This window comes from Pyxicephalus adspersus, chromosome 6, assembly GCF_032062135.1.
Source record: "Pyxicephalus adspersus chromosome 6, UCB_Pads_2.0, whole genome shotgun sequence".
Lineage (NCBI taxonomy): Eukaryota > Metazoa > Chordata > Amphibia > Anura > Pyxicephalidae > Pyxicephalus > Pyxicephalus adspersus.
The window spans coordinates 42,630,655-42,643,427 of record NC_092863.1 but is presented as its reverse complement, the minus strand read 5'-3'; the positions used below and the strand labels follow the sequence as shown (position 1 = coordinate 42,643,427).

The 12,773-nt window shown below is 35.6% G+C and overlaps 1 protein-coding gene and 1 long non-coding RNA gene across 5 annotated transcripts in view; one reads left to right on the top strand and one right to left on the bottom strand.

The window, feature by feature from the left end:
* The window catches only part of TTC28 (tetratricopeptide repeat domain 28), a 333,992-nt gene that overhangs the window by 298,958 nt on the left and 22,261 nt on the right, over positions 1-12,773 (top strand). The gene's annotated exons all lie outside the window — the stretch shown is intronic.
* Positions 9,939-12,773, bottom strand: part of LOC140333645 (uncharacterized) — a 37,050-nt gene continuing 34,215 nt past the window's right edge. The window contains exons 2-3 of one of the 2 annotated variants that reach the window (XR_011921404.1): positions 12,708-12,770; positions 9,939-10,645 (exon numbers count right to left, since the gene is read on the bottom strand). This is a non-coding gene — a long non-coding RNA (uncharacterized lncRNA). Of the gene's footprint in view, positions 12,771-12,773 lie in introns of both variants that reach the window. The other variant, XR_011921405.1, reaches the window with a different exon arrangement.

Below are 12,773 nucleotides of genomic sequence, written 5' to 3'. Positions count from 1 at the left end.
TATACTCACTGGTGCCAGTGTTTCCCACCACGTGCAGTGGTTAAATGCTCTAACCCCTGTTTTGTTGTTATCCTGTCATGACGTAGGGGTTGGAATTTTCCCCACCATGCGTGGTGCTTCCATCCTCTAACCCCTACTTCACTAATGTCCTTAAATGACATGAGACAAGGGCCATCAGAGAGATGCTTTTCATGAAGGGTACTAAGTTTTAGTTTTAGTGTCTTTAGCTTTGTTGTACAAAATAAATTAAATTATATATGCAATAATTCCTACCCTAAACAGAATCATACAGTATCACAATAGAGAAACATTGGTGGGTGTGAAGACAGCATTTCTATGCCCAGGGTGGATAAAATTTAATACAGTCCAAGGCAGACAATCTTCCACAGTATTTCACCTTGTTTAAAAATATATATGACAACAAACCTTTTCTAATATTATTATTATTTAACAACAAGTTGTTAATGTGCTGCGGCAGTTTTTTTGCTATAGAGGGATTTGTAATTAATTATGTTGGTGAAATGTGTGAAAGTTCTTTAGATATTACCACTTTATCTGGAACTGGCTGCTCAATCTGTGTTAATGAGGATTAGTGTTTTCCATACTTCCCTGGTATATGTTCAAGAATTCAGGTGTGTGTGTGGGGCTATATTTTCCTAGATTTTTACCTTTGCCTATAAGCAAAGGGTCTTCAATACCCCCTATCCTAGTCCATGACTACTCTTTGACAAATGAGGAAGTCATCACAAATATCATCTAAGAATGAAGATATTTCTTTATTTCCTCTAGTCAGGATGGTGCAGCAATTAGTTGACTAGGAAGAAATAAAAACTTTTGGGAAATCAGATTCATAAAGTTTCAGCTTTCCTATTTAAAGTTTCAGCATCACTATTTTTTTATTCCTAATTCCTAATGTTTATTTATAAGTTGCAAACTGACTAAAAAAACACTTGTAGTATGATATGCAAAATATATGCAGTATACAATAATTTTTAGGTCATTTTGTTCTGTTTATGCATACTGCACTATTGGATACTGCTCAGCTTCTTCTTAATGAACTCTAGAGGGAGCCAGGCAACTAATATTTATCTCTGCAATATACAGAATTGGTTGACGCAGCTATTTTAAATTGCAGGAAAAGCCATATAACTGTGCCTAAAATGAAAGAAATTTCCATTTATAAATATTATTTATAAAATGATTACATCAGTATAGAATAAAAAACTAAACTAAGGGGAAGAGGAGGCTAGCAATAATTACACTTAGATTACTATAAGCTGTAATACCTCCTGCAATCAATAAAGGAAGACTAATGCTTAAAAAGAGCCAGTTTTATTAAAGCTCTCCAAAACTGGAGAAGATACACTTTCATAAGTGAACCTGGGTGATCCATCAAATTTGGAATGGATCTGGTCTAGGATTGAAAGCATTTGCTAACAAATAACAAATGACTTTTAGGAAATCCATTACAGATTTGCTGGATCACCCAGGTTCACTGATGAAAGTGTATCCTCTCCAGTCTTGGAGAGCTTTAATAAATCAGGCCCATAGAATCAGAAAATCCTTTTAAAATGCCCCAAAGAATTCCCACAGTTTTACAGAACCAGGTACACATCCTGTGTTCAGCTATTTCTGATTGTACATATGACACATACATAATTACAAATGTTTTACAGAAGTTGAGAATGTTTGGAAGAATTTGGAGACAAAGGAGGTGATTTACCAAAGAAGTGGAGGCTGTTCATGTTGGATTGTGTATTAGTTATGTATACCTAGCAGATCTGCTAACACAATAATTGAACTATTTACTATGTTCAGTGATTATTCACTTTTGCTTAGTTACCAGTCCCTATACCTTTAGTAAATCAACCCCCGAAGGGTGCTGTGTAAATGTATTTTACAAGTACCAATCTGTACTTCTCATTAACCCAACCACAAACATTTAGCTTGTGGCTGCACTTTTTTACGCAGAACAGTTTCCTTCCATGGTATATATATATATATTATATTTACATTTTTTGTTAACATAGAGTAAGGGGTTCATTTGTTGATTTTGGCAGCTCGGACAGTCTTCCAGGTTAGAAAATCTGCCTACACTTAGCTCCAAGTATATGTTAATCCTGCTTTTGTGTCTATACTACATAACTGCCTGCATCTTGAGTCTGACTTATTCTGCCGTTAAGTAATATATTTTACTCAGTTCATTCCTTGTCGTCATGCCACTCCCTTATGAGCCATCTACATTAGTTTCTGTTTTAGAGCCTATAAACCTTTAACATACGGTTCTCTTCAATACTACCTTTTACATTTCTGAAATGTTTCATTGTAGTTAGGCATGCTGAATTGTATGCAATATTCTCCATGTGGTCTTGTTACTGCTTTATCTTCTTCCAGAATAGTCCGGTGTCAGTGTATCCTTTATCTGCATCCTAACCTTGTTTGGAACTTTGAAGTAGTAAAATATTTAGATAGTTTAAATATGACTCAATGTGTTGCATACTACCCCTTGGCTAATCCCTTGTAGAGTTATGATTCCCTGTGTGATTTCTGGCTCCTGGACAAGACTTTTCTATAAAAGTGCCAAAAAGAATTTTACATGTAATTTTTGCAGCAGGGGATGGAATGTTCAGCTACATATGTTTGAAATCGAGGTAGCAAACACTTAAGGAAAAAAAAACACTCACACTTTCACTGATTCAGCCTGTTTCCAATTAATCAATGTCTCAAGCTCAGTTAACCAGCAATTCAAGTGTTAGGGATGTGTACAATTTCCTTTACTAATCAAAATGTATTTCTTACTGACTCCAGTGAACAGAAATCTAACACAACCATTTATTTTTCAGCATTGTGCACATCAGTGACAAATAATTAAAATTCATCCACATCTAAACATGTAAATTGGTCTTTAGGGCTAGTTCACAGCATAACTGCAGTGCACTAAAGCAGCAGGAGTTGTCATACAATGACACACCTTATACTGGGCTGTGTTAAACATTGCATTTAAAATGGCTGGGCTAGAATGCATTAGAATACTTCCAAAACTAAAGCAAATTACATTCCATTGACGCACAATGTGGTATGTTGTACCTCAGGATACCTTACCATATAATGGTAGTGTGAATATTCACAGCATGTCCGTAGGAAGGGTTTAGTAGAAAGCCACTTGGGCTCCACTGTTGGTAATTCTTTATCATTAATGAAGTCAGCAGGTTGTGCTTTGCTAAGAATGCTTTTAACCACCTAGAAGTATTATTAAACCCCGCCTGGCTGTGTAACCCTGGCTCCTTACATATCTCAGCTACTCCAACAGTGAGGGCTACCCTTCCTAATTACTAGCTCCCGCCTTATCCGCATGGGTAATTGGTATGTTCCTGCCCACCTTTGTATGTTATGGAGTGTAAACCCAACATATTGGCCACAGCAGGTTTTCACACCATGGAAGATATTGCAGCTTCTTTTAAATATACATATGCCCTATTTTATTTCAAATGGGTATGGGTAATGTGTTATACTTATTTACAGCCTACGGCTCATAACTGTCATTGGTCAGGCAAGGATGATGTAACTCCCACACATGTGTAAGAGTTTGTTCAGTCCTGGCAGCCCTGGGGGATTGTTATTATTATTATCCAGTATTTATATAGTGCCTACATACTGCACATCACTTTACAAAGTCCATTGTCATATCCCTAGCTGTCCCTCAGAGGGGCTCACTATCTAATGTCCCTACCATAGTCATATGTAATTAATACAATCTAAGGCCAATTTGGTGGGAAGCCAATTTACCTAACTGCACATTTTTGGAAAATGGGAGGAAACCAGAGTACCCTGAGGAAACCCACGCAAATATAGGGAGAACCTGCAAACTCCATGCAGATAATGTCCTGACCAAGATACAAACTACGGTCCTAGCGCTGCAAAGGCCAGAGTTGCTGGGATGCCCGGCAAACCTGGACATCTTGCACTGAGATGCTCAATGTACTTAGAAAATAAGATAACAGTCAGGTAAGCATGTTTATTGTAGAAGGGATATCTCCTGTCCCTTTTGCAAATAAAAATCCTGTGTATGGCAGAATTTCTACTAATGGGGGATTACAAGTGGATCATACAGGGAAATTTATATGATTAAATTACTAGCATTTAAAACTACATTTTCTGTTTGTATTAACAAATAGGTAACTTCACGAACGGATGTTTTTATACCTGTCTGGCCTGTGATATTTATAATTCAGCAAGCATGTACTGTATTCTTTTATTTTAAACAAGTATGTCATAGCATATAGCATGGGATCCAGTGATAGTATTTTTTTTTAATGTTTTGGTTTGTAGGATGCAATGAGTATTTAAATTTGCATGGTAATATACAGTATATGAAGAATAACACTGATAGAATTGTTGGCTTGCTTTAGGCTTTTGGTAGCAGCTACAGATGGTTCATACCACAGAATGATTTATTCAGTTTTAGGCAGCCAGGACAGTTTTGGTGCCAGACAGCTTGACACAGATGTCAGGAATCTGATAAATGGTGCTACAAGTAAATATGCTTTTTTCAGATATAAAACCCAAAAGAATGTTAATAGTGATAGGAAGCCAGCAGATTTTCCAAGCTGAATGTTTTAATATGTTTAGGCATCATATACAGCTACAAGGTATAAAAAGAAAATAATCTAAAAAATGTTCTGGTTTAGCACAACAATCTTTGTAGAACCAGCTTTATTTCTGCATCCTGTGTAACATATGAATACCTTGAGGCCGTGTTGGATGAACAGTTTGGCATTCGTGTACCTTGTAACTCACTGATGAAACCATGTTTTTTAGCAGCAGTTTGGCAGCCATTTCTGTATCATTAACCACTTTAATGATTTACTATACAGCATCACTGACCAAGAAAGGATGTCACATTTCCATTATAAAACCTCTGCCCAAAGGAATGGCTGAAAGCTGCTATCTGACTTCTTCACAGCCAGTCATGCCATCATAACATCATCAGAAAAAATTTCCTGCAAAGGGCCATACCTTACTATTTTTATTTTACTTGGGTAAAAAAAAGAACATTCAGAATATGCCAACCTCTCAGCCCTATATAGGGAAAGCAGCAGTTTTATTATTTATGTGCAATACTATGCTAACAATTGTGAGAACAAGATATATAAAATAAGGTATGGTGGGAATGCCCTTAGCTGCAGTCTGCTAGTATTGGGGACACCAAGCCTAAATGAGATTAATTGTTATCGTTTATGCAAATGTGATTTACATGAATTTTATTTATTAAATTGTAGTTAAAAATGCATATTAAAAATGTGCCAGCATATATATACTTCCGACACCCAGTACAATATATTACCGAAGATCTATATAAAGACATAACAATAAATGCTTTGTGATAATGATGTTGTACCATTATCACAAAGCATTCTAACTACCTAAAAACACACAAGCCGTTATATACATCTTTAATCAGACTTGCAGTGCATACTGCTCCTTTCCCATGAGCTGTGGTTTCCTTTTCAGTTCATTGTGTATTTCCTTGTAAAAAAAAAAAAACCATGGAAATAGATTGTACTAAGGAAGCTTGAGGTCAGCATTAGGATTTATTACCCTCTTATTTTAAATCCACTCAGAGATCTCTTCTTTACAGCATAATCTATACTGTAAAACTTCCTCAATCCAGTAAGCAGGGGGCAGCATGACAACACACTTGCATTGTTCTGTGTCTGGAAAAAAAATATATTCTTGGTTAGGTTGTCAGAACAATACAAATACCAACAAAGACAGGAATGCACTTTCTTTGCCCCCGAGAAACATAGCGTCTTATGTATTTTGGTTGCTTTGTTCTTATTCGTTTTTATTAACATTATATTTACAGTTACAAAATGATTAATCAACAAACAAGTTAGGGATATATATATATATATATATATATATATATATATATATATAGAGCAGTACAATATTCAGATTTTACATTTGCAGAGGTTAAAATATACCTAAAAACAAAACCTATTTTTCAATGTTTGGCACATTCAGAACATTCCCAAACAATCTTTCAACAATTACAAATTTCTTACCTGGAGATCCTCTAGGTAAGAAGCGTTCTTGTCCTCTCGCTTTGTGTATTCCTTCAGTTGACCATTTGAAAGAATTATTGGATAGGCAGCCCAATGGTCAACTAAACGAACTCACATAGCATGCTGCCTGTTGACAATTTTGGTACCATATTCAAAGCAGTGGCTTAGCATTGTCAGTCTTCAATACCAGGATTTTACTGTAAGCATCTCCAGGTAGGAAGCGTTTCAACAGATTCATGACAATAAGCCATAATGAAAAAGAGATATAGGGTTTATGTACATCTGTTTTGGGGTTCTTGCATACACAAGTCAAGCAGGGAAAAAGTATATACCATGGTATTATTCAAAATACAGTAATTTATATTTCATTTTACTGTAATCAAATCAAATTAAGCTGCCTATCCATGTTACAATGTTGCAAACTGATTGTGCAATCAGTATTTTGAACATTATCACCTTTAGATCATTCAACAATTTGTAGTGCAAATAACAAACTGACTGCATACAAAAAGATAGATTGTTCAGGTAGGTCTTTACACATTATTTCTAAAGGAGATTAAACATATGTACTATGTGTATGCCGGGTTTAGGAGGTGGCCTTTCAGCTGGCAGATATCCGATCAGAGAGTTTGGTTGGTCAAGCAAAAAAAATGGCTAGTGTTTACTAGGCCTTAGCAATTGGTTGAAGTGACACAAGAAATACAAAATTATGTTTTTTTTTGTGTTTTCTCTTTTATGGTACAAGGAAAACTCATTTCCCCAAATAAAACAGGATGATCTGCAGTAAATTTATATACAAATCCATGAACAAAGATTTCCCCAGAAAATTCTGCTAGGTGTTTGTAACTTTTTATATGCATATAAAATAAAAGTCACATAGTATATGCTTCTCTCAAAAGTGTGAAGGACTAAAATATATATCTGTAGAGTTCAGCGGTTTCTTAAGAGCTGTCCTTGGTTAGATGTTTGTATTGATTGCAATGTAGAGAAAGAAAAGACCCTAGTGTGTAACATTTACCATTTATGTTTCACAAGGGACAAACCTTGATTGCTTCCTACAGCCAATATTTGTGACATCAACCTGGATCAATAACCAGCAATGATTCAACGAACTGCTTGTGATATGAATTGAATCTTGTCCGCAAAATGTGCTACACGGCTCAGTGAACCTGCCACAAACCTGTTAAAATTACCCAACTGAAGCACAGCAAACATGAACGTTATGGCACACTTAGCCTAGTCTACACTCCCCAAATAATGACAGCTATGAACTCCCTGTTAGTGCTGTGTTGCTGCCACTGCCACCTTTACCTGCACTTTCTTGGCATCTTATTTCTTTGGCCATTGGGTAGCCAACAATGATGTGGCTTTTGTGCTTGTGTACAGCAACCCACACTGTAGGCAATATACAAAAATGATAGGAGAAAGGTATTGGAAAACTTTTGCAGAAAAAGTTCACAAAGTCTGCCTTTAGCAGATGTTGTCTGTAATGAAAACTGCAAGTCAAAACTGTCAATAGATCCAGATAGTCAAGCAGCCCATTTACTGTGCAGATCTAGACTTGGCCATGCACTCTCATATCCCAGGTATTGGCGTTAAAGGACCAGTAGAAAGGTGGGATAAACTGGACCAACCTTAACTTTTAAATGGAAAGGTTTACATGTTTGTATCTAGATCTACTGATTATTTTGTCCTGGAGTTTTTTCTACTTATGCATTGTTTATCATATTGTCAGTTTAATTTGCCTTGCATTGTAATGGGTTCATACTAAAGAGACCCTTAAGTGGAAAAAAAACAGGCTATACTGCCTATACAGTGACGCTTTCCCTACTTATTGTCCTCCATGCCGCCCTTTATTGTTCTCCATGCTATCTCATTTTTTACTCTGAAGACTGAGGCGACTGTCTTCTTTATAGTCTCTTGGCACATCTCTTGAATTTCCCTAAACATCTTTTCACCCATCCAACCCCATTTGCATTTATTATTAATAGGCATAGACATATGGAAAAGCCAAAAAAAAAACATGTCATAGGTCTGTAAAAGATCATTGAAAAGGTTGGCATTAGGTTTCTACATTCCTCAGTGTTTCATTACCTTTCTTTTTTATTTTCCAAACTGTTTCCTTTCCCAGCTTTAAACACCACAATAATCATTTTGATATGTTTCACCTAGAACCATAAATCAGGAAATAGCTGAACAGAAAGGATAATAGAAGAAGCTATCAAAATGTTCATAAAATGATATAGAAAAAAATCAACAAAACACATTCTGGTATTTCTGTTGTTATTCCCTTGATGTGAATGAATTTTTCCTTCTTGTGCTCCTTGGCACAGATCCCATTTAAAAAGATACATTGACCATATGATGACAGAAATCACTTGTAATCAGGAATTGTTTTCTTCAATGTCCTACTGTAACAAAAATGTATGGTATCTTGATTTTTTGGGGGGGGAAATGTTGGTGGAAAGGGTTCAGTTGGATTCTTTGTGACTTCTCAACAACATTCTGGATATTGATTGTAACAATCAGAACACAGATGTTTAAAACAAAAAACCAACTGCCTATTGACCACTGGAATATAATATATTTGGAATATAGTCTTATAAAGCAACACGTTACCTAATCATAGGTAACCAAGAAGTAATTCTGTTAATAAACTTATTTCTCCTTACAAATGGGATCCATGTTATATTTCTTTTATAAATTACATACATTTTTTTTATTTGCTATACAACATGTACAATGCAAACACTGCAATACAGCCCATGCAGCTGCTTTGGGACCTGCGGTGGAATTAGGGGCCCCTATTGACAAGGCTGAGGATCACCGCTAGTCACAGATCCTCCTTTGTGCACTAAGAAGAATTTAGCTGTCTTAGCAGTGCAGATTTATTGCCCTCTGAAATAAAATGACCCTCTATACCTAATGCAATCACAATTTTCAGTTACTCCTCAGATAAGGCCTTAAAGGACAGCTGAAGTTTGTAGTCCTATAAAAGATTTCAAAGATGTTTGTATTAGGGTTATAGAGTCATTTTCTATTCCCTGTCACAGCTACTGCCATACATTATTTAAGCTATCATAAATTACATTGACGGCCTTTTCCTGGATTTACATTGCTGACCACAATATGTTAAGTGTTCATGTGAGCTAAAAAAACCCCAAAAACATAAAATACACAGCACATGAGATAATAATAAATTCAAAGTTTTTTAAAATGATAGCTACATATGTTAACAGCACTGCTTGTACAAGGTTACTTTACCATATGCTTGAGATGAGAAGGCTTTTAAAATACATTTTGGCTTTATGGGGAAGCATTTGAAGTTGTATAATATTATGTGGGAATTAGTTTTCTACTCTGTATACTAAAACCAGGACTCGGAGGAGTGATCACTGTGCTTTATGGAAGGATACACCCTATTTCATTCCTCCCTGCAATATGACTTGACTGAAATAATTTATTAGGTCTGCAGCATTAAAAGGCAAGCTTATTACAGAAGAGCAGACAGTTTGGCAAATCAAGCGGCTTGCCTTTTGTGCCCACTGTAATAGTGTATGTCTCCTTTCAGCTTCTCAGTCAAATAAAGTCTGACAGACAAGTCTTTATTATGGAGGAGAATGTTCTATCAATGGTCTGGACTACATTCAATTTCTTGTGTTTTCATCTTGGGTTATTTTAATCTACTAAGTACAGTATAGTAAAAACAATTCTTGAAAAGACATTGTGTATATCATAGGCTATATATAGGCGCAGCCTGTATAGGCCGCATGTTGATCAGCACAACCATGAAGTATATTGCAAACCTTTATTAAATCCACCTAAAAACAATGCAAGGCTGTTAGAATGAAAAAAAAAACTCCATCTGGATGACGTGTTTTAACCACAGTCTTTATTAAATCCATTGTGAAACAAGCCAAAGATTGTATTAAATACAGAGAAACCTAAAAGTGAAAGAATAACAAACGTAAAAGGTAAAGAACAACGTTATGATCTGTGGTCCAAATACAACATTCCCATGACCTAGAATTCTGAAAATTAAGATTATGTTGAATATAACAACAGGCATTTTTATGAGCTACTGTCTATACATCAATATATATAATAATATTCAGTATCTTACAATACTGGATATATGTATGTAGGAAGTTGCATTAACATATAATACATAATACCACTTCATAACAATAACTAGTGAGATACAACAAAGATTAGTAAAGAAAAGACAATAAACTATAATAACCAATCAGAAATCAGTTTAGTTATACCAAAAAGGTAGGAATGGGCAGAAATATATTGTATCTTGCTATATATGCATTGCTTTATATCTGTGTATTTTTCTCATTGGGAACTGTTTCATAGTTGTTGATCTCTTAGTAATGTCAGCACATATAAATTCCAAACATATCACAATTTGCAGAAACAGTATAATATTTTGAGTTATAATGAATAATTCCAGGCCATAATCTCCAGTCATGTGACTTTGCCTTGGCAGAAAATGTCTGATTCCTTTATTATACCATTAAAATCTGTTTTCCTACATGTGCCGTTGATGTCCTTGTGTCCGTAGTGCAGTCCTTGGAAAATGAAAAACTGGTAATTTTCCAAAAAATTATCTCAACCTTGAATTTAACTTTACATATTTATGCTTACATATTAATTAGATTTCATCTAAGGCAACTTTTCTTCAATATCTTCAGTATTTATCTGTATTACTCACCTTGTTTGTTTTTCCTAAAGAATAGATAGTGGTGTTATACCAATCCACAATTCTTAATATTATTTAAAACTCTTAAAACTTTACATATTGTATGTTGTTATAGATTACTAACCTAATTAAAGCAAAATATACCTAAAAAGATACCTAAACCTATAATTATATTTGTTTCACAGAAGATTAGAGGCTTCCAATAGAATGATGGTCTTATGGGACGTCTGGTGCATTGTGCAATCAGTTGGTGACTATACTGGTTTAGCATAAATCTCACTGTGTAATTTAAAGTAGAACTGAATTTATGTCAGTGCTGCATCCCTCAAAGTGGTCATCTTTACTGACAACTCCACTGTGGTCTTCCAGGTACACAGCGATCCCGTTTGTTCATTGGATGGCCACTAATTATGTAACTCCTGCATGTGTGAATAAGTTACATTGTCCTTGGCATCTGGTTCTATATGTGGCAGTGCAGTGTGTTGAGCCGAACTCTGCACTGCATGATACATGTCCTGTGCAGGGTAGGGATAAAACAAAAAGCCACCAGGAAACGGGGCTGTTTTTGGCTATTATAAGTCTGCTATAACAGTGGTCGCCAACCTTTTCGGACCCACCGACCACTTAATTTACCGGCTTTGGACCTCGCATCCAGAGACACAGCCCTCCCACTTCCCCGAGCCTGCGATCCGTACAGGGGACATAGTCTGCAGCTGTGGCCCGTGCACCCCCTGGCCTTCTCCTGACCCTGCTCAGGGGCGCACCGACCAGAGCTGCGGACCACCAAAAATTTTCTAGCACAGCGATCGCCAACCGGTGGCTATAAGACCACTTCTGTCATATTAGATGGCCATTCATGCACAGTTGGACAAATTCAACATGGGAATACCACAATCTAGTTTACAGCTTATGTAAGTATACCAGTACACAATGGCTGTAAATTGGACATGTTTAAATTTAACGTAGGATTTACTGTTTTTTTTTTTTTTGTTATATTTAAAAATTTATTCATTTTTTATTATAAAATTGTTAAAATAATTTAATTTAATTTCCTAATAGTTTTAAATGTTTTGCAAAGCTTTTATGACAGTTTGATTTGAATTGTTGTGTGCATTAATTGTTAATCGCTGTTTATAATGACTGTGGAGAAAGAAAGATATATTTTGCCTGCAGTAATTGTTTTTATTTGATGTAATGATCAGAACTACGGTGTTCCTACTTTATTTTTGTTAGAAGTATGACTTTCAGTTAAATTCTAGATGCCTACTTTTCTTGTATTTGTTCAAGCATTGCTGTTTTGTAGATCAAACAACCCCTCTGTTACCTAAATGCTATTGTTAACAGCTTTTATCCACAGACACTGAGCATGCATTAAGTGGTATTGTACCCTTGGCATGATACCAGTATTTGATTGAATTTTTGCCTTGGGTGATCTATACGCTATGGTTCCTCAAAGCGCTGTGTCCTTTGCTGTCATCATCTAAGCAACACTTTCACTGACTGCGTCTTTAAGAAGTGCACAGCATAAAATATAAAACATCACCAAAAATTAAATCAAATCCTATTTCATCCCTTAAGCAGGAAAAAAACCTTAATTTGTAAAGCTTCCAACATGTAAATGAGAGCAAATATATATGTATGACTGTAGGATATCAGATAAAAAAATAATTTATGTCTCTTGTGGTTATTGAGGAGACAAGGGAAACAAATGAAGACAATACAAGTCAAGGATTTTACATAATTCTCACAATAGATCTCACTATGTATATAAGCATAGAGCCCTGGGCCTCTGACTTAGTCCATCTGACTTTAATTTTTTGCCAAACAGTCATTTTGTTAATTCTCCAAAACTGTTGAGCTGGTCATATCGTTTTTAGTTTGGGATAAAAACAGATCATGAATCTATGTACATGGAAAAAAACATTGCCTACTTGTTTAGTTGCATATCTGATGTCTTCTCTAGATGAATTTGCGGTCCTGAGATCCAAGCATGACTA